Source organism: Monodon monoceros, unplaced genomic scaffold (genome assembly GCF_005190385.1).
Source record: "Monodon monoceros isolate NGI ecotype Baffin Bay Population unplaced genomic scaffold, NGI_Narwhal_1 Super_Scaffold_8, whole genome shotgun sequence".
NCBI classification, from domain to species: Eukaryota; Metazoa; Chordata; class Mammalia; order Artiodactyla; family Monodontidae; genus Monodon; species Monodon monoceros.
This window is the reverse complement of record NW_021703785.1, coordinates 51,033,075-51,058,341: the sequence shown is the minus strand read 5'-3', so window position 1 is coordinate 51,058,341 and position 25,267 is coordinate 51,033,075. Positions and strand designations below refer to the sequence as shown.

The following is a 25,267-nucleotide window of genomic DNA, read 5'->3' as shown; positions in this document are numbered from 1 at the left end:
GTACTGCATCTCTATGTTCAAAATGTTTCTTTCCTCTGTATATGGAACCCCATTAGTGTACCACTCCTGCCCTCTTTCCACCCCACTGGCTCTGCTCCAGCCAGTGGGGGGAGCCATTTGGGTTTAATAACTGAGCATGCTCACTCAAGCTCTTCCCTTAAACAGATTTGATTTGCAGAAGGAGGCTAGAATAAGACCTCTGGATGAGGAAACGAGGAGTTGGGATCTGCACTGGACACGACCATGTGCCGGGAAATGGGGGGCTGGAGCCGTGTAGACAGAAAAGAGCAGCCCTAGATGCTTAATCTTCCCCGTTCCTGAATAATGTCTCCAGCCTGCACCACCACCCAAACCCATGCTGGCACCCGCCTGACCTCACTGAGAAAGTGAATACTGGCAGAGGAACTGCAGTGGCAATGATGAGGACATGTTTCCATCAGGAGCCAGAGGATAATGCAGTGAGCCAGGAAGATCCCAGCTTACAGAAGAATGGAGACAGCATGTGTTTCCGGAACCAGTATTTAAGGATAACGCAGTAAGGTGATGCAGGTGCTTTGTTTACACCACAAAATATTTCCCTTTCTCTAAACTGCCACTTGAAGCAGTTGTCCTCAAGCAGTTTTGTGTATCAGAATATATGACCGTGCACTTTGTTTTTTTATTTTATTTTTTTAAATTTATTTTATTGAAGTATAGTTGATTTACAATGTTGTGTTAATTTCTGCTGTACAGCAAAGTGACTCAGTTATACAGATATATTTTTTTCATATTCTTTTCCATTATGGTTTATCACAGGATATCGAATATAGTTCCCTGTGCTATAGAGTAGGGCCTTGCTGTTCATCCATTCTACATGTAATAGTTTAGAATGCACTATATTTATAAATTAATGCATTCTAACAGACATTATACCAACATATTCTAATTACCCTCTATGTCAATAGACCATCTAACGATTATGAAAGTAGTTTGTCCCCTACACTGGTTTGTAATTGTCTTGAGAAAAGCTATAGATATGATTACCTTCCTGAGACTGTGGTTATTTTGTGAAGTTTTATTTGTTCATTCCTAAAATTAAGCTTTCTCTCCATTTTTAATATGTTCCTTCTTTAGGAGTTTCTAAATATTATTTTTGGATTAATATTAAAGTGATAAAAATATATGGTTTTATAAAGTGCTCTTACACTTTTATTCAAAGGAGAAGGAACAAAATGTCCATGCTGTGTACACATCAGATGTACTTTTTTTCATGAAACACCCTGAACTACAACACATTACCACAGGGTGGTAGTGGTGTTATGCCCGATGCCCAGCTTTTTCTTTCAGAGCCAGGAACATAGATGGACCTTTTGTCAGAGTTAGACGGATCCTTGCCTAGATCCCATGAGTGGCACATAATAACTCTGCTGTAAAGGGGTAAACAAATCTATCCTTCTAATCCTGAATTCACTTCTTCCTTTATTAAAGGAAGGATTCACTCACTTCCAAGAATAATCCCTTTGCCTACACATGACATTTTGATGTAACTAATTTCCCACTCGGCCACAATGACACAACTATTTTGATGCAGGGGCATTTTGATGTGGCTAAAATAAAGCACTGAACATTACTTTTTTTTTTTAACTAGTAAGTTTGCGTAACAAACGACCTCACGTCATGCCCAAGTGTCGCAATATTGCTGCCCTGTGTTCCCAGTTCAGACGGCAGTGCAGCCGAAGGGTCAGTGGTCAAAGGGTCCAGACAGTCAGGGATGGGATGGGAAATGGGGTGATGCTCCATTTCCTCCTAGAGTCCTCTGGTTAGAGGACTCTAACAAGGAGTCTTATCTTTACCACATATATTTATCTCAGAAAGGGCTATTAACCAATCTGTGTAAAATATCTGTTTATTTTCTGGAATTTCAATTGTAATCTTCAATAATCTGCTCTTCAAGTTCACTGGTTCTTCCCCAGAGATTATCTGGGTCCCAAGTGCAAAAGAAAATCTGTTACATTTCTGCCAGTTCTCTGAATTCATTGATAGATGGGTAGGTAAGTAGATGGGTAGGTCAGTAGACAGGTAGGAAGGAAGGAAGGAAGGGAAAAGAGGAGGGAGGGACAGAGGAAGGAAGAAAGAAAGAAAAAAAGAAAGGAAGGAAGAAAAAAGAAGGAAAGAAAGAAAGAGAGGGAAGGAATGAGGGAGGCAGGGAGGGATTATTTTTAAAATCATAAACTCCACTCTAATGATGGTTTCAATTGGCAGGACTGATACCCCTAAAAGGATAACTCGGTTCTAGTAGATTTTTTAAGACCATCTTAATGGTTCCCCCAAATGAATAAAAGCAAATGTGACTGTCCTCTGTGATCAGAACAGGGCAGAGTAAAGGTGAGAGACGAAGTCTGGGCAAATCACTAAGTAAGACGATAACACACACACGAATACCAACACGGGTTCCATACTTCGGTCATGACAGTGTGCTCCTTTATCAGGATCCATTTCCTGTCCTCCATTTATTCCTCCTCTGAGATCTTCCCTGCCCTACTCTATCCCCTGCCAGAAAAACTTAACTCCTCCCTTCTTTGTGCTACGTTTGTGCATTGTTCTCACTTCTCTCTTTGCCTTGTAGTGCAGTCATCTGTGTGGCGTGATGCACAGGGGTGCAGAGCTGTACAGTCCGGGTGCAAATCTCAGCTCCACAGCTGACCAGTTGATAAAGACCTGGAGCAAATTACTTGACCTTTCTGTGCCTGAGTTTCTTGTCCTTTGAGTTGTGGATAATAACAATGATAACTAACTTATAGGGGTGTGGTAAGGACTAAATGAGCCAATGTATTCATATAAAGTATTTAGAACACTTCCTGGCACATAGGGCTCAGCAGATATCAGTTGTTCTTATGTTATTCTCGCTCCTGTGCCTTATGAGGCAGTAACTCCCCAAAGGCAGGACTGCGTTTACTCCATCTTTGTATCCCTGGTACCCAACACCATGCCCATCACCTCAGTGGTACTTATAATTTGTTTGTTAAACGGAACCGAACTCTTTCCTCTGCCTTCCATCTCTGATTGTTCCCTCTCCACCCGTTCTTTCCCCCAGCATGTCTGCTCTTAAAGAGTATAAACTTGTTTCACCTCTTGATTATGTCCCAGATTCCAATCTATGCTTGCCTCTCCTTTAAACTTCCTTTAAAGTTCTTTTTTTTTTTTTCAGAAGTAGAGTATTCTTATTGCCTCTTTCATCTTCTTCAGGCTTAATGCCTAGCTTTCACTCCTCCTTCAAGAAAACTGCCCCTTGGCTATTTCCAAATACATCCCACCTGCCAAATCTCTCTGGGTGAACTTATCCTCCCATTATGTCCTCTAAGTAGATACAGATCTCCTAAAACAAATTTCTCCATTTATTCTCAGTTTTTTAACTCCAGCTCCATGAAGATGCTATCACCAGCTGAAACTCAACAAGTATATTTTACTTCATGTAATATATGTTTTTGCGTAATTTTAAAAAACACATTTGTCTCGTCCAGGAAACCTAGATTCTAATTCTGAAACTTCTGGGAAATAACTACACAACACTGGGTAAAAGTCACCCAATCTGGAATTCAAAACGAACTCGGCACCTTCCCACGGCAGCTCTGCTCCTCTTCCTGTGACCCCATCTGTCAGCAGCCACAGCAGTATTTTCCTAAGCACATAATCCCCAAACTTCTTTAATTCTCTCTTGCCCCTAAATTCCTTAGTTTGCCATCAAAATGATTTTGAAACACAGTCTTCCTGTCTGTTCCTGCTGCCCACGCCCCAATTCTGGTAGCTCCGTTATTTCTCACCTAGACACCTCTTATGATTTCTCCTATGGAGAAATCTCCATAGGAGAGTTCTATGGAGAAACTAGATTTCTCCTATGGAGGAATGAAGAACAGCAGTCCAGGAAGAATCTCCTACTGGAGACAGAGCTGCACCAGCAGCCAGCCTGCCACCAGTACCCATCCTTCATTTGGAAGTGACTGCTTCCCCTTAAAGTCTGGCCCGAGTGTGGAAAACAGCTCCACTCTTAATAGCCCATAATAAAATGGGGGCAAGACAGAACACCCAAACAAGTCTTTACCAAAGACTGGCGATAACAAAAGGACGAAACACAGAGAAGACCTTGCCAGACAATATGAACAAAATACCTCTTGTCCTCCAGGCTTGTGAGCCCAAAGAGGGACCCAGGACCTGTGTGTCTTGGCTCTCCCAGCAGGTGCACACCAGATGTTCCCTGACCGCCAAGGAGCACAAGCTCAAGAGGCACCACATTCAAGGTCTCCAAACAAAACCCACGATGAGGAACCTTTCTCGCAGTTGTTCTTCACTCACAGGGATGCTGGCTTACTGCGAAGGCCTCAACTGAACAGCACAATCCAACAAACGTTCCCTATTGTTCATAAAAGGAAATCTAGTCCCCGCTAATTAATTCTCTAGGCTCCTTTCCTCCAGAATTGTTTCCTTAAGATACAGCTCTCATCCTGTCGCTTCCCTGTTCAAAATCGTGGTTGGTTGTTCATAAACCACAGAGTAAAACAAAAACCTTGTGTCTGAGGCCCTTGACTGTCTACATCTTTACTTGGCTTCGTAGCCCCCTCTCTACGTGCAGCGTCCAGCCTCACTGGTCCTGCAGCTTATGCTCCCGGCTTACTGGTCTACCTGCCATTTGCTGAACAAAACACGGACGCTCCTATCTTGGGACCCACGTCTACATGTCTTTCCAGAGGCCCGGAATGCTCTTCCCCAGGATCTTTCCTCCTCACTGACTCACCTCTAACTGTTGGGCTTAAACACCCTCCTTTCCAAATGCACCACCTATGTAGAGCTCACTCATTTGCAATTCCATGTGCTCGGTCCTCATGGAGCCCAATTTGCAAAAGGTAATGGATTCGCAGAGGAGAGCAATGTGCTAAGATTATGTTTACTCTAAAAAGCTTATCTCTCATTTTCAATATTATCAGTGGTACGTGAATTCTGAAAAATATATTAATTACAGTATGAGAAAAAAATAAATCATAAAACAGATCAACTTACCCACTCAGTCTGTAGACGATAGTTTAACCCTATCTCCCTAACCCCCGAAAGTCATTCTAGGATCCAAATTATTTTATTTCTTCCTCATCCTACTCAAACTCCAATCCACTTGAGAAAAGCTGTGTTGAGAAAAGTGAATGTTTTGTTTTTGGCCTGGAGTGGAACATTTCCTTTTTCCCTCTCTTCAATTCACATATCCCTACATCTTGATGCCTATGTTAGGCCATATCACATATGTGTTACTTTTATTGTACACAATTCTCCGTGTACACATAGAATTTGTCTGCTGAGGTTAAACAGAGCCAGGGAAGATTCTAAGGCTTGCTGTACTTTTCCCCTGGAAGGTGAGGCAACCAAAGACTACTTCGCTCCGATGCCTAATACAAATTCCTTAAGTTCAGAGGTGCCAATCAGGTTCTATGATTCACACGTGAAATATATCGTATTTTACATATCTTTTCATTCTTTTAACACATATTGAATGCCTACTACATGTCAAGAACTGTTCTAAGCCTTGGAGATAGAGCAGTAAACAAAACAGATAAAAATGCCTGCCTTCCTGGAGCTAATAGTATATTGGAGATCAAACTTAAGGTTCTAGAAAGGGTTTTCACAACATCTAATTTCATTTTAACCAGAAATGAAAGGTGTGTATAATCTACTCATTTACTTATAAACCTCACTAAACTAGTTTGTAAGTATGAACCCAAAAGTCTGAAAATAGCATGCAAAAGAATACATATAAAAGTTTAGGACAACATCCTATGACCACTCAAAGAATAATTTCCTACATGAGAAAGTAAGTTATCACCTCAGAGTAGCAGAACCTAAATCCAAATGGGCTACAGGAAGAAAATTTACCACTCACTTCCAAAAAGATGCCTGCTTACTTTTATCAAATGTATAACCTGAGGTTATAAAAGTTTAAAAACTACGCACACATACAAACACGCACACAACTATACACATTGTTTTAGAAGGCCAAGGTCATGTATATGTTTTTATGAAAAGCACCTTCAGAAAAATTTTTTTCATAATGACTCTACTAATACTGCTTTACTACTAATATCAGTTTTTCCTATGGTGGAAAGATGGCAAGTAACTAAAGTCGGAAACGTTATGATGGGGGACTATAGGTCTTAGGCATTATATAAAAATTTGTTAATAAATAAGCAGTCTCAGGATAGAAAGATTCTATGTAGATCAGAGAGAAACCTTTTTATGAGAGAAACAGCTAGTGGTCTACCAGAGTCCATTCTTCCTTTCCCCAGTACTTGGCCTTCTAGCTACAAACTCCATTTCCTGGCCTCCCTTATATGCAGCCATGTGACTAAGTTTAGGCCAGTGGGAAGTGAGTAGAAGAGATGGGGGCAACTCAAGTGTCATCCCCTTAGAGACACTCGGCCTAGATTTGGACTATATTTTCCCCAGTTTCTGCTGGCTGGCAATGGTGATGACTTGGGCAACCTTGAAATGTGCCCACTGATGCTGCATTTCCCAGATGCTGAATGTTTGTTTCCCCCCGAAGTTCATACGTTGAAGCCAAACCCCAATGTGATGGTATTAGGAAGTGAGGCCTTTGGGATGTGAATAGGTCTCTACCCTCATGAACGGGATAAGTGCTCTTATAAGAGAGACCCCAGAGAGCTCCCTTGCCCCTTCTGTCATGTGAGGACACAGCTAGAAGATGGCCATCTATGAACTGGGAGGCAGGCTCCCACAAGACACTGAATCTGCTGGCACCTTGACCTTGGACTTCCTACCTGCAGAACTGTGAGAATAACTGTTTTTGTTTATAAGCCACCCAGCCTACGGTATTTTGTTATAGCACCCCAAACAGAATACAACACAGACTTTTCACAGTTGGATGAACGCTGTGGCTAAGCTCTTGCACATGGGATTTGAGCAGAGGTAATGAGTGCCCTCTGGCCTAGGCCTTGATACATGGGCCTCCCTCCTCCAAGTTTTCTTCCTCCGCTTTCTGGTTGGAACCTGGAACATAAGGGACCCCCCCCCCCGCCCAGGTAAGGACAAACCCTTGGGGAGATGGCAAGGAAACAACACAGAAGGAACCAGGGTCCCTGAGTGGCCTCATGTAGCAGAAATACTCACTCACCTCAGAAACCTTCCTTGGACTGTGATGTAAGAGAGAAACTTCTTTGTTCTCTCAGTCTCTGAATTTGAGGGGTTTCTTTGTTACTACAACTTGGCAACTCTAATATTCAAGCTATGTTAGAGTCATCGCACCAGCTCTGGACCACATGCCTCTGAACTGTTACTGGTGAGAGAGGAATACATTTCTATATTATTTAACCCACTATATTTTGGGGGTTTTTTGACAGCAAGTTAGTCAACATATACTACGTTCCTACCATCTAATCTGTAATAAGTCAGTATATATAATTCTAGGAATAGGTACAAGACTCTACCCAGCATCCAATATCTTTTTCTCCTTCCTCACAGAACCCTGATTAGAGACCTCCTTTTTCTCTGCAAGTCATATGCTTAGGGGATGCTGAATCTATTCCTAGCTCTAGCAAGTACATATTAATTAGTTTAATAAGTTGCTATGAGGATTCCTTTCCCCGTGCCATCTGTAATTAGTTCAGAAGTGGGATGAGACCTAATTCCAGCCAATGAGATGTGAGTGGAGGTCTGGGGGTGGGGAGGGACTGCTTTTGGTATACTGGAAAAGAGAGCCTGTTTTCTGTCTGCTGTCTGGATGTGACACCTAACTGATAAAGTATAACAAGAGTCCCCATAGAACAAACATAATAAATAAACCAATCCTAAGAACAAAATAGAAATAATATATTACCCCAGCCTAAACATGAGCTGAAAGAAACGTATTTAATTACTAGCCCCTAATAGCCTTAAAAGGCACTGGAACCACCACAGACAGAAAAGAACTCAGCTGTGTTAAACAGCGTCTTCCATTTGCTTTACTCTTACCTCAAAATGGCAATCCACAAAACTGTGAGGCTTGAAAATGCCAAGACTAAAAACCTCAAATAAATCTATAACAGTCTCCTGCTTATCCCAGACTACACAGTACTCACGGAAAGAGCAGCAAAAATCCCACTTGCCTGATCCATTAATCCCTGTTGTTTCTCTTCAACGGAGCACATTGCAGGTTATTATCCTTTCGCTTACTTCTGATTAATTCTCAACACAGTCTCTTAAAAGCTTCTCTAAACATTCTGTACTCTCATCAAACTCCTAAATCAGTATAGCCATTACCCCAAATAAATAAGGCTCCCTGGAGTGCAAGCAGCAAAAACCTTTATCCACTGCACCTTTAATCCAGTCAGAAGCCTATTCTTCCCCGTCATGGGTGAAATCCATTCCAAAGCTTTGCCAGTCATTCACAAAAATGAAAAGTTCTCTGGTCACCTTTAGTCACAAAACCCATTATATTTCAGTCAGTAAAATGTCCAGCCCAAACTCCAAACTTTATTAAAAGTTCAAGATTCTCCCCTCCCCAGTCCAGGCTGTTCCAGGTATGGAAAGGCTTCTTCTCTTGAGTATGTCAGCTCCTTCCTTCAATTTACTACCCACAGTGCCTGTCTCCTCAAAGGGGCCTCTTCATGGGTTCTGCAAAGATTTTCCTTCTGGAAACATCCTTGTGCAGCTCCCCCCAGTTTGGGCTCAAGCAAAGCCTCTTCAGGTGATCACTCAGAATGCCTGCCCACCCTCCAGCCTCTGTGTCTGATGGGCACACCTCTAGCCTGTACTGCAAAGGTCACACTGTCCCTGGTAGGAAAGGCTCTTGAGTAGGGCTACTCTTAATTTAAAAGATCACCCACCAGGCTTTCTCCTGGTCCGTGGAAAACAAATCCTGCTGCCTTGTTTTTTGGTTTGGTTTTGTTTGTTTTTTATTGAAGTATAGTTGACTTACAATGTTGTGTTAGTTTCAGGTGTACAGCAAAGCGATTCACTTATACATACACATATACCTATTTTTTTACTCTTTTCCCTTACAGGTTATTGCGGAATATTGAGTACAGCTCCCTGTGCTATACAGTAGGTCCTTGTTGTTCATCTATTATATATATATAGTAGTGTGTGTCTGTTAATCCCAGACTCCTAATTAATCCCTCCTCGCCCCCTCCCTTACCGCTTCCCCCTTTGGTAACCGTAAGTTTGTTTTCTATGTCTGTGAGTCTATTTCTGTTTTGTATGTAAGTTCATTTGCATCATTTTTTAGACTCCACATATCAGCGATATCATACGATATTTGTGTTTCTCTTTCTGACTTACTTCACTCAGTATGATAATCTCTAGGTCCATCCATGTTGCTGCAAGTGGCATCATTTCATTCTTTTTTACAATATTCCATTGTATACATATACCACATACCCTTTATCCATTCATCTGTTGATGGACATGCTGCCTTGTTATTAGCGAAAGCACAGCTGGCTCCAGAGCAGCTGAGCCTCTTTGCTCTGAAGCCAGGCAGGCAGGTAGAGCTCCAGCATTTGACCTCTAAACTTGTCTAGTCCAGAGCCAGTGTCCACACAGATCATGTCAAGAGAGCCAAGTGGGGCTTCCCTGATGGCGCAGTGCTTGACAGTCTGCCTGCTGATGCAGGGGACACGGGTTCGTGCCCCGGTCCGGGAAGATCCCACGTGCCGCGGAGCGGCTGGGCCTGTGAGCCACGGCCGCTGAGCCTGCGCTCCGCAACGGGAGATGCCACAGCAGTGAGAGGCCTGCGTACTGCAAAAAAAAAAAAAAGAGAGCCAAGTGGTCTCCTTCTAACACCCTCACTCAGGTGAAAATGGAAGCATCCCATTTCCTCCCGCCCTCTCAGCCCCTGTCTTGGTCTCTTAAAGCTTGACCACACCTTCAAGGTGATGAACTAAGAGGTGCAAACCTTACTTAGGAATGTGGATATCACTGCCACCTATGATTTGCAGTCTTCTGGGGCGTCACCCAAAGCTGAAACAGAGTGAAACCCATGCCAACGTCCTGTTTCTCTTGTTTATCCCAACATCCAATATGTCTACCTCTTCCTACTTACTCTTCCTCCAATGTCTAGAACAGATCCAGTCCTTCTGTTCTCACAACTTTTTTTCCACACACCTCTTTCTACTTGGCCATTACTTGTTCCCCTACGTCTCTCCCTCTTGCCACTGTCAAATCTCTAGGACCAACTGTCTAAACTCATCTCTTCTGTTTTTTCATCAGGCATTTCCTCTGACCATCTGTAAATATATTTTTTCCTCCAGAAGTCGCTGAAACAGAACTCAAAAGTCACCTGTGACCTCTTAGACCAGGGCTGTCCCACAGAACATCCTGCAACGATGGAAACGTTCTCTATCTGCACCGTCCCAGAAGCACTCGCCACACGTGGCTATTGAGCACCTGAAATGTACTAGTGAGACTGAAAAACTGAGCTTTTAATTGTTAATTTTAATTGATCTTAATTGAAATAGCCACACATGGCTGGTGGCTATTGTGCTGGACAGCACAGTCTAGACAAATCAAGTGGCTTGTTCCCAGTTTGCAATCTACCTTAATGCTACATCATTTGGTACTGCCAACATTCCTCCAAGAACTTTTCTTTAACCATTAGTTCTAGGAGACTTTTTTTTTTTTTCTTTTGCAGTACACGGGCCTCTCACTGTTGCGGCCTCTCCCGTTGCGGAGCACAGGCTCCGGACGCGCAGGCTCAGCGGCCATGGCTCACGGGCCCAGCCGCTCCGCGGTACGTGGGATCTTCCCGGACTGGGGCACGAACCCGTGTCCCCTGCACCGGCAGGCGGACTCTCAACCACTGCGCCATCAGGGAAGCCCCTAGGAGACTATTTTTAAAGAGTGTGCATAATTTAAATCAATGGCCGAAAGTAAGAGGCCAGAATGGGCTGGGGAAACAACATAAATATATGCAAAGAGTAATTAATCAGCAAGTGGTGTGTGATTTGGGGAAGGGAGGAGACAGGAGTGAAGAGGATGAGCAGATTAGGGCACATTCTAAGGGCAGGGATTATTGGGGGCGGGGCGGGGGCACTGGCTGGGTAAGCTAGACATGGACCGTAAGGACCACTGACACAGCTTGGGGAAAGAATCATGGAAATAAAAATTTAGAGCAGAGAAGATACCTACAGATGAGAAAACAAAGATGCGCTTAAGGTCTTGCTTTCCCCCACAATAGGGTTTGAGTTTCAAGCATTTAATTAAAAGCTTCAGCGCTTTAAGAAAATTAACTCGGGCTTCCCTGGTGGCGCAGTGGTTAAGAATCCGCCTGCCAATGCAGGGCACATGGGTTCGAGCCCTGGTCCGGGAAGATACCACAGGCCGCAGAGCTGCTAAGCCCGTGCGCCACAACTACTTAGCCTGGGCTCCAGAGCCTGCGAGCCACAGCTGCCGAGCCCACACGCCGCAACTACTGACGCCCGCGCGCCTAGAGCCCGTGCTCCGCAACGAGAAGCTACCGCAATGAGAAGCCCACGCACCGCAATGAAGAGCAGCCCCCTCTCGCTGCAAGTAGAAGAAGGCCTGCACACAGCAATGAAGACCCAGTGCAGCCAAAAATTAAAAAAAATAATTTTAAAGAAATTTTATAAAAAAAGAAAATTAACTCTAGCAGTGGGATGCAAGAGAGATTAGAAAGGAGAAAGTCTGAAGGTAGCTCTGATAAGCCAAGAGGAAGGCAAACTGGATTCTACAAGGTGGTTTTCAAATAATTTTAGTAGTGGATTCTCAGTGTATATGTGAGATGTTTTATTAAAGTAAATTCATCTTTCGGTTTAAGTGGTTAAAATTGTATATTACGATATGAATAAAAATTGTATATTACAACACGACCAAACTGTTTCAAAATCCAGGCCTTTTTCCAAACGTGACTATTGCCTTGGCACCAGTCAACACTTTGGTGCTATCTAATGTGTAAAACTTCATACATGCTTTGTTTGCCCATGCTGTTTCTCATTACTGTTTTTGAAATGTTTTCAAACATATTAAAAAAATGAAATCCAGAACAAATGCTTATTGATCCCGTGAAGCACCTCTGCAGCCTCCAGCATTCTGGGGAATACAGTGTGAAAATCATTCAGCCACAGGTTAGGGCCCAAGATATCCAGCTCCATCACTCTGCTTTATGGCTTTCCATCGCAATTATCACCTTCGAACATGATGCACAATCTATTTATTTATTATACTTATGCTTTTCATATGATGATACATGATTTATATCTATATATGATTTTTATATGTCTTGTTCACTGCTGCATCCAATTGTGAAACAGTTGCCTGGCAGACAGTTGATGCTCAATAAGTATCTGTTGAATGAATGAATTCAATATCTTCTGAGCCTCCGCCCTCGCTTACTAGCGCTGCTTCGCCTGCAGTGAAAACAGCCTCAGACCCACCACCTTCTATTCCAGCAAACACTAAACTACACCCATTACATCCTCTGTTGTGTCAGACCTTCTCCCCCAGTGGGTAAACACCAACCTTCCATGCTGCCGATAGGACCCTATGCAAAGCACTTTCCTAACACATCCCACATTTTTCCTGAAATTTTCAAGGTCCATATCTCTGTACCCTGAAGGGGTACAGGCTCCTTGATGGCCTTTCTTCAGCCCCAATACTTTGCACACGCCCTGGCACATATCAGTTACTTAAACAAATATGTTGAGATGCTAGAATTGAATGGGCAAACTGGAGACACATTACAAAGGAAGAATCAGCAAGAACTGATAACATGGGATACAGAGAGTAAAGAAGAGAGAGAGGAGGACGGCAAAATTGGTACTACCATTACAGAAAGCAGAGACACTAGAGGGTGGCCCAAGCGCTGTGATGCAGGACAAGCTCTTAGTGGGGAGGTTGTGGGTTGGAATGAGCCAGGAAAGAGCTGGTGAACTGGGTACCTTTACAGTTACTCACAAACCTTCTACACTCTGTCAATCAGGGTGGATGAGAAGATGAAGAGCTCAATTTTAAACATGCATTTGTGACAAAAGGCTATCCGAGCCGAGATGAAGCATCCTTTCGTTATCTTGGCCCAGAAGAATTTCTCTCTACTGTGACGTTCTGTAGCACTAATATAAAATTTAGCATTTCATCATGTTCCCTGTGAATTTGTAATTGTTCCAACGAGAAAAGTTTTTGCTAAACCCTTACACACTTCAGTGTACTCCTGGGATGTGCCCTTAAATATATAAAACTTAACTTTTCTCAATTAACAGTAGCTCTGAAGCACAGCCTTTAGCTTTAGAATAGCTCACATAGCACTAGCACATATATGCACTCAAATATTTATTTAATTATTGGATTTTTAATATAACTCATTTTAGAAACACATACTACTTTTATTTATTTATTTATTTATTTTTGGCTGCGTCGGGCCTTCATTGTTGGGTCTTTGTTGCTGCGCTGGGGCTTTCTCTAGTTGCGGTGAGCGGGGGCTACTCTTCATTGCAGTGCGCGGGCTTTTCATTGCAGTGGCTTCTCTTGTTTTGGAGCTCGGGCTCCAGGCGTGTGGGCTTCAGTACTTGTGGCACATGGGCTCAGTAGTTGTGGCTTGCGGGCTCTAGAGCACAGGCTCAGTAGTTGTGGCACGGTCTTAGTTGCTTCACAGCATGTGGGATCTTCCCGGACCAGGGATCGAACCCGTGTCCCCTGTGTTGGCAGGCGGGTTCTTAACCACTGAGCCACCAGGGAAGTCCCAGAAACACATACTACTTTAAAAAAAGTTAGGAGTAAAGTATTTATACTACTGAAGTATTCATCGCATATTTAGATCACAAAGAGAGTAGCATTACGCTACGAATTTAAAGAACGTGAACACATGAGGAATCATATACTTAAGAATCTTCTGATCTATTTTGGGGTTGTCATCAAAAAGAGTGGCTCTTAAAATATGGTCCAACGGCCACTACACACTAGCAAACTTTTAAGTATTAATTTTTAAATTAAGACATTCATTCCTTGAGATACTGCCAGTTACAGCAACACTGGATGGACCTAGAGAAGTGAAGTAAGTCAGACAGAGAAAGACAAATATCATATGATATCACTTACATGTGGAATCTAAAAAATGATACAAATGAACCTATTTACAAAGCAGAAACAGACTCACACATATAGGAAACCAATTTATGGTTACCGAAGGGGAAAAGGGGTGGTGGGGAGAGATAAATTAGGAGTTTGGTATTAGCAGATCAAACTACTATATATAAAATAGATAAACAACAAGGTCCTACTGTATAGCACAGGGAACTATATTTTATAATAAACTATAATGGCAAAGAACCTGAAAAAGAATATATATGTATCACTTTGCTGTCCACCAGAAACTAAGGCAACATTGTAAATAAACTATACTTTAATAAAAAGAAAGATATTCATTCTTTTACCACCTCTATGAAGTTTTAACTTCCCAAATTCCCAATTTAAAATGGCTGATTGAACACATGCTTTTAGCTCTACTCATTCTCAATACTTCAAAATCCCAGAAAGGGATTTCTAAAAAGGCATAAAACCACAAAGATAAACAAAATGAGAGAAGACAACAACTGCAAAATTCTGTAAATGTAAAGCAGATGGATGAGTGTGGATCTACTTAGCACAATGTAAGACAGCAATGAGGAAAAAGTGAAATCAACCCCCTTGAGCAAACAATCCCCAAATGGCTTAAGAACTGACAGCACCTGGTGCCTCGATGCCAGATAAAGGTGAAGCTAAAAGGAAGTGGTTGAAAAATCTATTTTAAAATCACTCAGCACCCCCTTTCATCCCTGCATCCCCCAACACCTCCACCCTCGATCTCTTCAACTTCAGCCTAGCAACTGCCCTCCCCAAACCTGGAATAAGACAGGAGGTTTATTCTGGAGAGGATCACACAGAGGATGCCTAGAACTGAAGCCCAGGCATAACTGAAGGCAGGGATATAATATTAAAAACAGGAGAATTACACAAAAGACTCTTTCCTCAATGGATGCTGGCAGCCAGGACTACAACTTTCCAGTGGAAGAGTCTTCTTGGGGGGATCTGACAAAGTGAAGAGAAGACTTAAAGATAATGGTATCAGAGGCCACCAACAAAATGGCCAACCTGATTATACCATGACAAGCCTCTACCCGCCTGCGCACACACACACACACACACAGAATCCACTCAGCTTCAAGGTTCGTTCCCTCTCTCCCTCTCTCTCTCTCAAGCTCCTCCCCCAAGCCCCCACCTCCACATACAAATACACACACACGTACATACATATATACGTGTATATGCATCTAGCTAGCTAAAGACAGGAAAATGTAATAAAAGAGCTGGAAAATAAAGTTGAGAAGATCTTCGACAAAACAGAACAAAAAAACCGAAAAGATGGAAAAGGGGGGAGGGGAGGGGAATAGGAAAATGAGATGATGAGTGGAGAAGGTCCAACATTCACATAATAACGATTCCGAAAAGAAAGAACGAGAAAACAGAACGGAAGAGATCATTCAAGCCAGTTTCCCAGAACTGAAGACTGAAAGGGTGTAAAGAAAAGCCCACACGGTGGATGAAAATAAACCCACATGAATATTGCTATGAAGTTTCAGATTCCCTTGGAAAACAGAAGATCCTTCAAGCTTCCAAAGTGAATGGGGAAAAAGCTATATACAAAGCACCGAAAGTCCAGATTGTAAAAGAATTTCTCTGTTCTGGAAACTAGAGGATAGTGGAGCAATGCCTTCAATGTCCTGAGGGAAAAAATAATTTCCAAACCAGAATTCTAAACCCAGCCAAGCCATCAACCTAGCGTGACTGAAAAACAGAATCACCTTCGGACATGGAAACCCACCTGCCCGGGACCCTCTCCTTCCACATGCTCAGATGCATCACCTGTCTCTGTATAATCTCTACACACTCTCCTTTCTCCTGTGGTTTTCCCCACTCCACCTCAAATGATACCTCCTCCTCGAGAGTGCTCAGTCAGGCAACCAGAACATTCTCTCCCAGTGGTTTGGCAACTTTAATCATCTTGCAAATCCCAGTAAGCATAGGAGAATGTGCAATGTATTACATTATTAAATTAGAGTTACTGAAATTCACTGGTGGGATAGAATAAGCAAGTCTGGAGTGATTGTGGAAAACTTACCACATAAATGGGATCTGAACTGAATTTGAAGTTTCTCAAAAATGACTTGTCATGACCTTAAACTACTGAATTTGCATAAGTCAAAATAAAATTATTCATAAAATAAAAAGTTTCAACTCTTAAGAAAATAACAAACAACAGGGCTTCCCTGGTGGCGCAGTGGTTGAGAGTCTGCCTGCCGATGCAGGGGACACGGGTTCGTGCCCCGGTCCGGGAAGATCCTACATGCCACGGAGCGGCTGGGCCTGTGAGCCATGGCCGCTGAGCCTGCGCGTCCGGAGCCTGTGCTCCGCAACGGGAGAGGCTACAACAGTGAGAGGCCTGCGTACCGCAAAAAAAAAAAAAATATATATATATATATAAATCATAAAATTTCTAAATAAGTCTAATTGAATCTCCTTTTTTGAGATTTATTTTTTTTATAAAGACACTTCTTTTTTTTAATTGAAGTAGAGTTGATTTACAGTGCTGTGCCAATCTCTGCTGTACAGCAAAGTGACTCAGTTATGCACATGCAGACATCCTTTTTTTGATATTCTTTTCCATTATGGTTTATTACAGGATATTGAATATAGTTCCCTGGGCTGTACAGTAGGACCTTGTTGTTTGAATCTCCTTTTTGAATAAGATTCTTAAATGGCACACTGTTGCACACTTGTCTCTTAACTCTACCCGACGGATAACAGTCATTTCATTACATAAACCTATGTCAGTGAGAAACAGGAAAAATATAAACCCTTTATGAAGCATGAAAATTCAAACAAAGCATTACTACAGAGATACCAGGACAAATCTCTGTGAACTCTGTGGTGCTTTTCACAGACCCACACTAAATTCTGCTTTCTAATTCATGACTGAAAAAATGTATCTTTAAAGATGAATGTCGTATTACAAATCTGAGTCACAGTTTGCTTCTTAAAGCTTCTTAAAATCTAGAAGTGTAACCAAATCCGATAAATTGTTGCTGAGCGCTATTTTAACAGTCACCTTTATATAGTTTCTGCAAGCTTTTCTAAATTGTCGTAAAATACACATAACACAAAACTGACCATCTTAACCATCTTTAAGTGCACAGTTCGGTAATGTCTGCTACACTCACATTGCTGTGCAACCAATCTCCAGAACTCTTTACATCCTGCAAAACATAAACTCTATATCCGTTAAACAACTCTCCGTTCTCCCATACCCTCAGTCCCTGACAACCACCACTCTACTTTCTGTCTCTATGAATTTAAGAACTGTAGGTAGCTCATATAAGTGGAATCATACAGAATTTTTCCTCTTTGTGACTGGCTTAGTTCATCTGGCATAATGTCCTCAAGGTTTATGCATGTTGTAACATGTATCAGGATTTCCTTCTTTATTATGGCTGAATAATTTTCCATTTTATATATATATAATATTTAACACATTTTGTTTATACATTCATCCCTTAGCATTTGGAATGTTTCCATCTTTTGGCTATTGTGAATAACACTGCTGTGAACATGGGTGTACATATCTTTTTGAGACACTGCTTTCGATTCTTTTGGGTGTTTACAGAAATGCCTGAAAGATCTCTATTTTCACTGCTCTTAGAAGAAAATTAAAGTCTAATAATAAGTGAGCTAAAAATACAGACATCACACAAACACATCACTATGTAGTAAATATCTTTGGAAAGGTACTTCTTAAGTGCTACAGAAATTCAGAGGAAAGAGCAAACTCAGATTATGAACTTTAAATATACCTGGATCTTCCAAGAGTTGAAATAATTTTTAAAAACTCATATTTCAATTTAAAAACTCTGCCTACACTAGCCTCAAAAAAAAAAAAAAGCATAGGACTATGTTTCAGAGCCTTAAATCCTAGCATTGTTTTTTTTGTTCTACTTTACATTTTTTTCCCAAAACAATCCATTCCATCCACATAAAAGACAAGCTCTGCTGCAAAACTACCACCTTTTAACATTTCAAGAAGTACTTCTGCTACATCATAGCAGCCTCATTGCGTCTATTTTGAGAACTATCAGAGCTTTCAAACCACCTGCTGCCACAAACTCCAAATCACAATCACTGTACCTTTCCCCTTACATGGATGTATCTTAAAGTGTATTCCATGGAGCCATGACCATCCTGGGCAGTTTATGAAGGCAGGATTGCCATTATTTTGTGGGAGTTGGAGGGAGGGAGGGAGGGAGGGGAGGGAAATCTTTGAAACTATTTTATTTACAGACATTTTACAAATATGAAATGAAATATTATGATTTACAAACAGTTACCACATTCTCAAAGGTTCCCTATGTCCTATCAAGATAGTGTTGGTCAGCGCACCAAAGCTATTATTTAGTTGATGATCCAGCACGCCTCAGCTAACATTTTTATAATTTTACATTAATATAACTTAAATTTGCATTTTTCCTTATGTTGCATCATATTCTCAATTCATTAAGTGGATCAGCAGCTCAAAATGGATGACTGCTAGTTATTTCAAAGCAGGGATAAAAATAGCAACATAAAGTACCATGAGCAAGGAGAATAGTAAACAGAAATCCAGGGTGCATACACAATATCCATTTATGGGATTAAAGGTTATTTTATACTAACAGAGAATAGGCATTATGAAAATTTTCACTGGCTTAATATAGCAGGATTAATTTGACCACTACCACCTGTTTTACCAAATTTGCTATACTTCTCTGTTACATTCAGAACCTAGGCAGTTATAAAGTCCTTGTAATTTTGTCAGGACACTGACAACCCAAATTATTATAAGTATATTGCAGAAAACTAAAATCTAGCATGTTTAAGCTACTAATCTGGAAAAGACAAAAATCGAATCCTTAGCTACCCCTCTACAGCCTACAAGGGTAACTATATAAAATTGCATTCTAAGCCTGTATTGGTTGCATCAAATATAACCACAGAGGTTATTTTAATATTAGTTCAGGATGAAAAGAACATCGGCAGTGCTCTGCTGAGCTAAAGCTTAAATATTACATTAAGGTAACGCACACTTTATTATGTTTATGTAAAGTTACCATTACTATCAATTTTTTGAAATAGTAAAGCTCTTTAAGATGAATGAGGCTATTGTGAATAACTTCCTGAAAAAAAATCCTGGTAGTTTTAAATATTTACACCTAAACTAAAAACACACAAGCACTCTTATTTACAACACTGAATAGCAGATGGGATCATTTCCTACAATGTAGTAGCGAAGAAAAAAAGAACAGATTGTACTATTTCTGTTTGGAAAGCAATAAGATGAACAGCAAAGAACTTCCAAGAGATACCTGTGAATAAACAATTCAAAAAATTTTTGTCTTAGGTCACTTTATGGTGCAAATATTCATAAACACATAAAGTACACATACGTATAAATGTCTATGTCCTTTATATTAAATATTTAATATATTTACATAAATGTCAATGACTAGGAGCTCTTGTATCACTATGTAAAGATTGTTATTTAAGTCTGGTCACCAGTTTCTATTATTCTACTATTCACCTTAATCTGCTCTCATATTTGATCCTATGCTGTGGTCACCACTTCTACTTGGAATCCCCAGCTGCCCCTCTCCATGTGCCTCCTGCACTTAAAACTGGGTATAACACCAAGCTCACTTTTATTTCTTATTCTGTATAATTCTTGAGAAAATATGTTGGCTTCTGGGGTATTTTTTTTTTCAATTTTTTATTTGTTCCTTTATTTGGGGGAAGGGGGCTTGTTTCATTTTCAGTATTTCTTTTACGCTTTTAAAGACAGAGAAAGCCATCTGTCCTAGCTCGGGTGCCCGAGAAAACTGAGCCCCAGGCAGCAAGAGGAGATAAAGGATAACGCGAGGAAAGCAAAAGGGGTCACCAAAGAGAAGCGGGTGGATAGGTGGGCCAGCCATGAATTCGCAACCAGTGCGTCCAGGAAGCAACAGACACCACAGAGCATCCCATAAGGGAGAGGGCTGGGCCCTATCCCTACCCCTGTTGGGTTGGGTTAACCACCTTTCCCAACCTCTGGCAAGTGTCTGGGGCGGGCAGGGCGCCCCCTGCCGGGCTGGCATCTGCAGCGCCAGGTGAGGTGGCAGCTGTGAATCCCAGGAGCACCGGGTACAGTCAGCCCACTGTATCTGCGATGCCAATCCTGTGTATACCGAGAGCCAACTGTACTCTACCAGTTTATATAAGGGACTTGAGTGTCCATGAGTTTTGGTATGAGGGCGCTGGAACCAATTCCCTGGATACCTAGGGATGACTGTACTCCCTGCATTCTGAATGGTAAAATAACACAGCCTTGCATTCTGTAACTCTTTATGGTTTTTAACGTATCTCCATTTGAATCTCACAGCTGAATAAAACAGAAAGAGAGGACGGCACGTCACTCGTTTACAAATGGAAAAAAGAATTTCAGTGACCTCACAAGTGTCACATCACTACGTACTGGTTTCACTGCCCCCTTCAAGTCTCAAGTTCCTTGAAGCAAAAAGCAAATCTTTTTAATCTTTTTTTCTTTTTTTTTTTTTGCTTCTCAAACATTTTAAGATGCTGACAACTGGCAGCATACTTACTAAGATCCTAATTTAAATTCATTAGCTTTAAAAAAATTCCCATGATCTTATCTAGTACTAGTCTTGCTAATGCAGACATTTCTAGGCTTTTTTCCTAGACCAAAAATAGGAAGAGTCTGGGCAGCCAGAGCCTCTGGCATAAATCCTCTCAACTCTCCATTACCCCAAAGATCTAGAACTGATGGCTCATTTTCACACTCTTCAGTTCATTTCAAAAGACTTGCACCAAGCCCTATGCTGGGCCCCAGAGATACTTAAACCAAACAAGCAAAGGCTGGGGATTCTAGTGGGAAAACAAATATAAATTGACAATACAATTTGTGGAGTAAAGAGGAATATGGAATATTATTGATGCCTATGGGGGGGGGACACTACCTCCTCCAACAGATATCAACTTGGATATCTCTTAAAAAATTAAACAAACAGCATTCTAGAACCTGGTAAAAATGATGCTTTGAAATACTAACGTGACTACTTGGAACAAGCCAGAATTATTTTACACACATTAATTCTACTACAGGACAAGCAATAAGATCGAATGATGCATGACATCCAACAAAAACACCTATAAACTAAAATATTAAACTTGAGCCTTTGCCTCTGAAAGGTATTAACATTGAGGAAAAACCCTATCTATAATAATAAAATGGAAATTGATGGGTAAACATCATTTCAGATAATAAGGCAAACAACACAGGAAAAAAATATTAAGGAATATGAAAATCCTAAGAACATAAAGGTCACTAAAAATATAGTTGGAAGGTCTAGAAAAACATTTCAAAAGACAGCTTTACTTTTTACTATTATTTCTACCAATAAAAAAATGTTTGCCTTTCCTTCTTTACTAATTCAGTTCAAAAGCCCAGCAAGTGGGGCAGAGCAAGGCGGGCAAGTAGGAGCTATTGGAGGTCAAGCAGGGTGATGAAGGTCTGTCTCTATACAGCCCTGTGGGGAGCATCAATGGCTTATAACCCACTGAGTAAAACAGAAAGTCGTAAGTCCATACTGATGTGTGCAAAAAATAAATTGCAAAATAAATGGAGAGAAGAGAAAACATTTCCTCAGTAAAATAGCAACTAATAAATATAGAAAATGATGAAATTAGAAAATCCAGTTGGCAAATACCAAATAACTGTCCCCCAAAATGCTACAGCATTTTAAAATATGTATATAAGATGATAAATGTGGAATGAAGAATGATCCGAGTTTTTGTTTTCCCAGCACTGCGTGAGTGAAGCAGCATAAAAATTAGGAGTCCAGCTCTGTGACTTACTGCCAGGACTTAATTCTTAGTTACTTCTCTGATTCTTGGTTTTCTCACCTGTAAAGATATATGAACTAGATTCATGGTTCTAAATTGTTAAATTCGAGAAATCTTTTTTTTTTCCTCCCCGAAGCAAATTTTATATGGAAGCTACAGTCTATAAAATTTAGATAAGCATCTTGGGGATAAAATTTTCTGAGGGGAATTTAAATAATCACTAAAATGGGTATACTTAATGAAAAATGCTCAGAAATCTGGAGCTTTCAGATGTCAAGAAAAATATGTAGGGCAAGAAAAAAAAAATAGACATGAAGGGGCTTCCCTGGTGGCGCAGTGGTTGAGAGTCCGCCTGCCGATGCAGGGGACACAGGTTCGTGCCCCGGTCCGGGAAGATCCCACATGCCGCGGAGCGGCTGGGCCCGTGAGCCATGGACGCTGAGCCTGCGCATCCAGAGCCTGTGCTCCGCAACGGGAGAGGCCACAACAGTGAGAGGCCCGCATACCACCAAAAAAAAAAAAAAAAAAAAAAAATAGACATGAAGGATTCTGTTATAACTTAATATTGCAGACCTGACATTTACAGTAGTCAAGTTCAGTGGCCTTCCTAGAATCTAAAACTCTTAGAGAAAGATTTCTAAAAGGTGAGTTGGTTCAGAAGCTAGTTTTCAAAAGATTATCAAGAGCTGGAACTAGTTCATTCATTTTCTTTACAACAAGCATAATTAGCAAAGGATTTCACCTGAATATTGCCTAGTTACAGGCTGATACTGGAAGTCACAAAATACTAATTGAGGAATATCAGAGCTGGAAGGGTAACTGGTCACATAGTCCGATCTTCTATCCCAGAGGACAGAAACCCAACCCATTCAACAAGTACTCACATATCTGTATGGCAGAAAACTCAGCATCTCATAAAGTACAGACATAAGGTACAGACTAGATCTAGAACTGGAAAGTTAAATACTAATACTCTTCCATTTGGTCTGAAAAACATAAGCTATTCTGTGGAATGCACCATGTCAAAAAGCGTAAAGGAGGCTTCCCTGGTGGCGCAGTGGTTGAGAGTCCGCCTGTCGATGCAGGAGACGCGGGTTCGTGCCCCAGTCCAGGAGGATCCCGCGTGCCGTGGGGCGGCTGGGCCCGTGGGCCGTGGTCGCTGGGCCTGCTCGTCCCGAGCCTGTGCTCTGCAACGGGAGAGGCCGCAGCGGTGAGAGGCCCGCGTACCGCAAAAAAAAAAAAAAAAAAGCGTAAAGGAAAAGGACACCAATAGGTGAGGATAAAGAAATCTAAATAACAGTGTTTAAATAGAAACATAATTTTTCTATTTGGGTATAGGGAAAACTAATACATTACATAATTTAACTTCAAGGATAAAGAAAGAATTATTCAGACATCCAGATAGAAAAAGCAATGTGAGGAAATCAGGCTGCTCTCAGATTTTTTCCACAATACAGAAGTCGAAGACAATGGAACAAAATTTGAAGGGAAGGAAAATGGGACTTATATTCTGCCAAGTGATTCATGTAAAAAGACAACAGGCAGACATTCCCAAACCTAAAAAGAAGTTAAAAAAAAAAACCCGTGCGCCATTCTCAAAAGGACTCGTAGGTATAAGACAGCTGCGGCAGTGGCAGAGGTGCTTCTAGTAATAACAGCAGCCTCCGGACCCCTGATGGCACCGAAACACTTACAGTCCAGTGGTCGCCTCTATTTTTTACTCATCCAGCCTCTCGGGGATTTTTGTAAGGACCCAACTCCCTGAATTAAATCCCTTTCTGTTCAAAATACCTAGAATGTTTTGTTTCCTGCACTGGAACCTCACTGGTACAGTACTTTACTGTATTTATTTTTATTCTTTACAATCACATGTATCGTATTTCTTTTTGTAAAAACAATACAGTGATTTTGTTTAAGCAAATTAAAAAAGTGGAAGCAAATATGACAAGATACTCATGCTGTTCAGTTCTGAACAGTGGAAATATGAAAGGCTAATATCTTCTTTTAACTTTTTCTATACCTTTTCCCAAAAATATTTCTCTTTGAAAGAAATAAACAGATCATTTCACCTGCAGAGAGAGGATTAGAGGAGAAGGAAGGCTGGAACTGGGAAAACCACTGAGAATGCTGATGCAATCATCTTAAACTGCCCTTGCAGGAACACGTATAGCTAGATATTCTCATCCTAATTCTATCTGGTGGAAATAGAAGTAGGTAACATTTAAATCTTGATGGTCAGCAGTCTCTTCTACTTTCTTTAGCCGGAAAAGCAGATGACTGCCTTGAACCAAAAGTCAAACAAGTTTGAGATGTTTCTAAATAGGCTGACCTTATTCACCCTAACATTTCCATTAAACAGATAAAAGTTCAAGGACAGGGCCAAAGATGATAAAAATTACTTTCCAATTTCTGTTCTTATTCAGATGAACAATATTCAGAAATCTGTATTTGTCATTCCTTATTAATCCTTTTAAAATTTTCTGGGTAAACGACTTTATTATTTCTTAGTATTGCAACATTAGGCCAAGTGCCATCAGTAATAATCAACAGTAAAGTTTCATACAAGCTTTCAAAAGCTCTAAAACAGAATTTCACTAATTACGTATTTCTATTCTGAAGTTTGCAACATCGTCCTTTTAAGTATTAATAGAGTGATGATCTAAACCATATCAGAAAAAAAGTGTTAAAAATTCATAATATGGGCAGATTGATTAAGACTGGAAGCATCTTCTAGTCTTCTGATATACTATAGTTTCTCAAGGGGTATGTTAAAGATTTTATTAAATGGTCAAGTGGAGGGATTATTACAAATACAAGCAACTTAAAAGCACCAAAAAGGATGTCTGAACTGCAGTGCGAAAAGAGTGTGAATAAACATTACGGAGAAAGAGAAAGTGGTGCATAATTCTATATTCTGTCCTTGGCAACTTTCATTTTAACAGGATACAAGTCTTAGTTACAAACCACCAAAAGAAAAACACACATACACACATTTAAAAACACATAAAACATTCTAATAACTTCTTTCTCAATGCTACAGAAACTGGAGTTATATCAAATTATTTTAACTAGCAGGCCTTAGGTGCTTCCCTTGGATGAATTGTACTGGCACATCTGAATGGCACATTTTTTAAAACAATATTCTGTTCCTTATGTATTCTTGGAAAATAGCCATAAATTACTTATAAAGTAATCAAATTCACAAGACTATATGCGAAAATTCCACAGTCACAAAAAATAGAAACAAAGAATAGTCAACTGTAGGGAATACATGGTTAACCTAAATGTGAACAGCAGTAAGATTTCGAGAAAATGGACAATAAAAAAGATTATAATGTTTTCTTGC

At 40.7% G+C, this 25,267-nt stretch overlaps 1 protein-coding gene across 1 annotated transcript in view; it reads right to left on the bottom strand.

Annotated features, from left to right (window-relative positions):
• DGKH (diacylglycerol kinase eta) overlaps positions 1-25,267 on the bottom strand; it is a 173,438-nt gene that overhangs the window by 114,276 nt on the left and 33,895 nt on the right. The gene's annotated exons all lie outside the window — the stretch shown is intronic.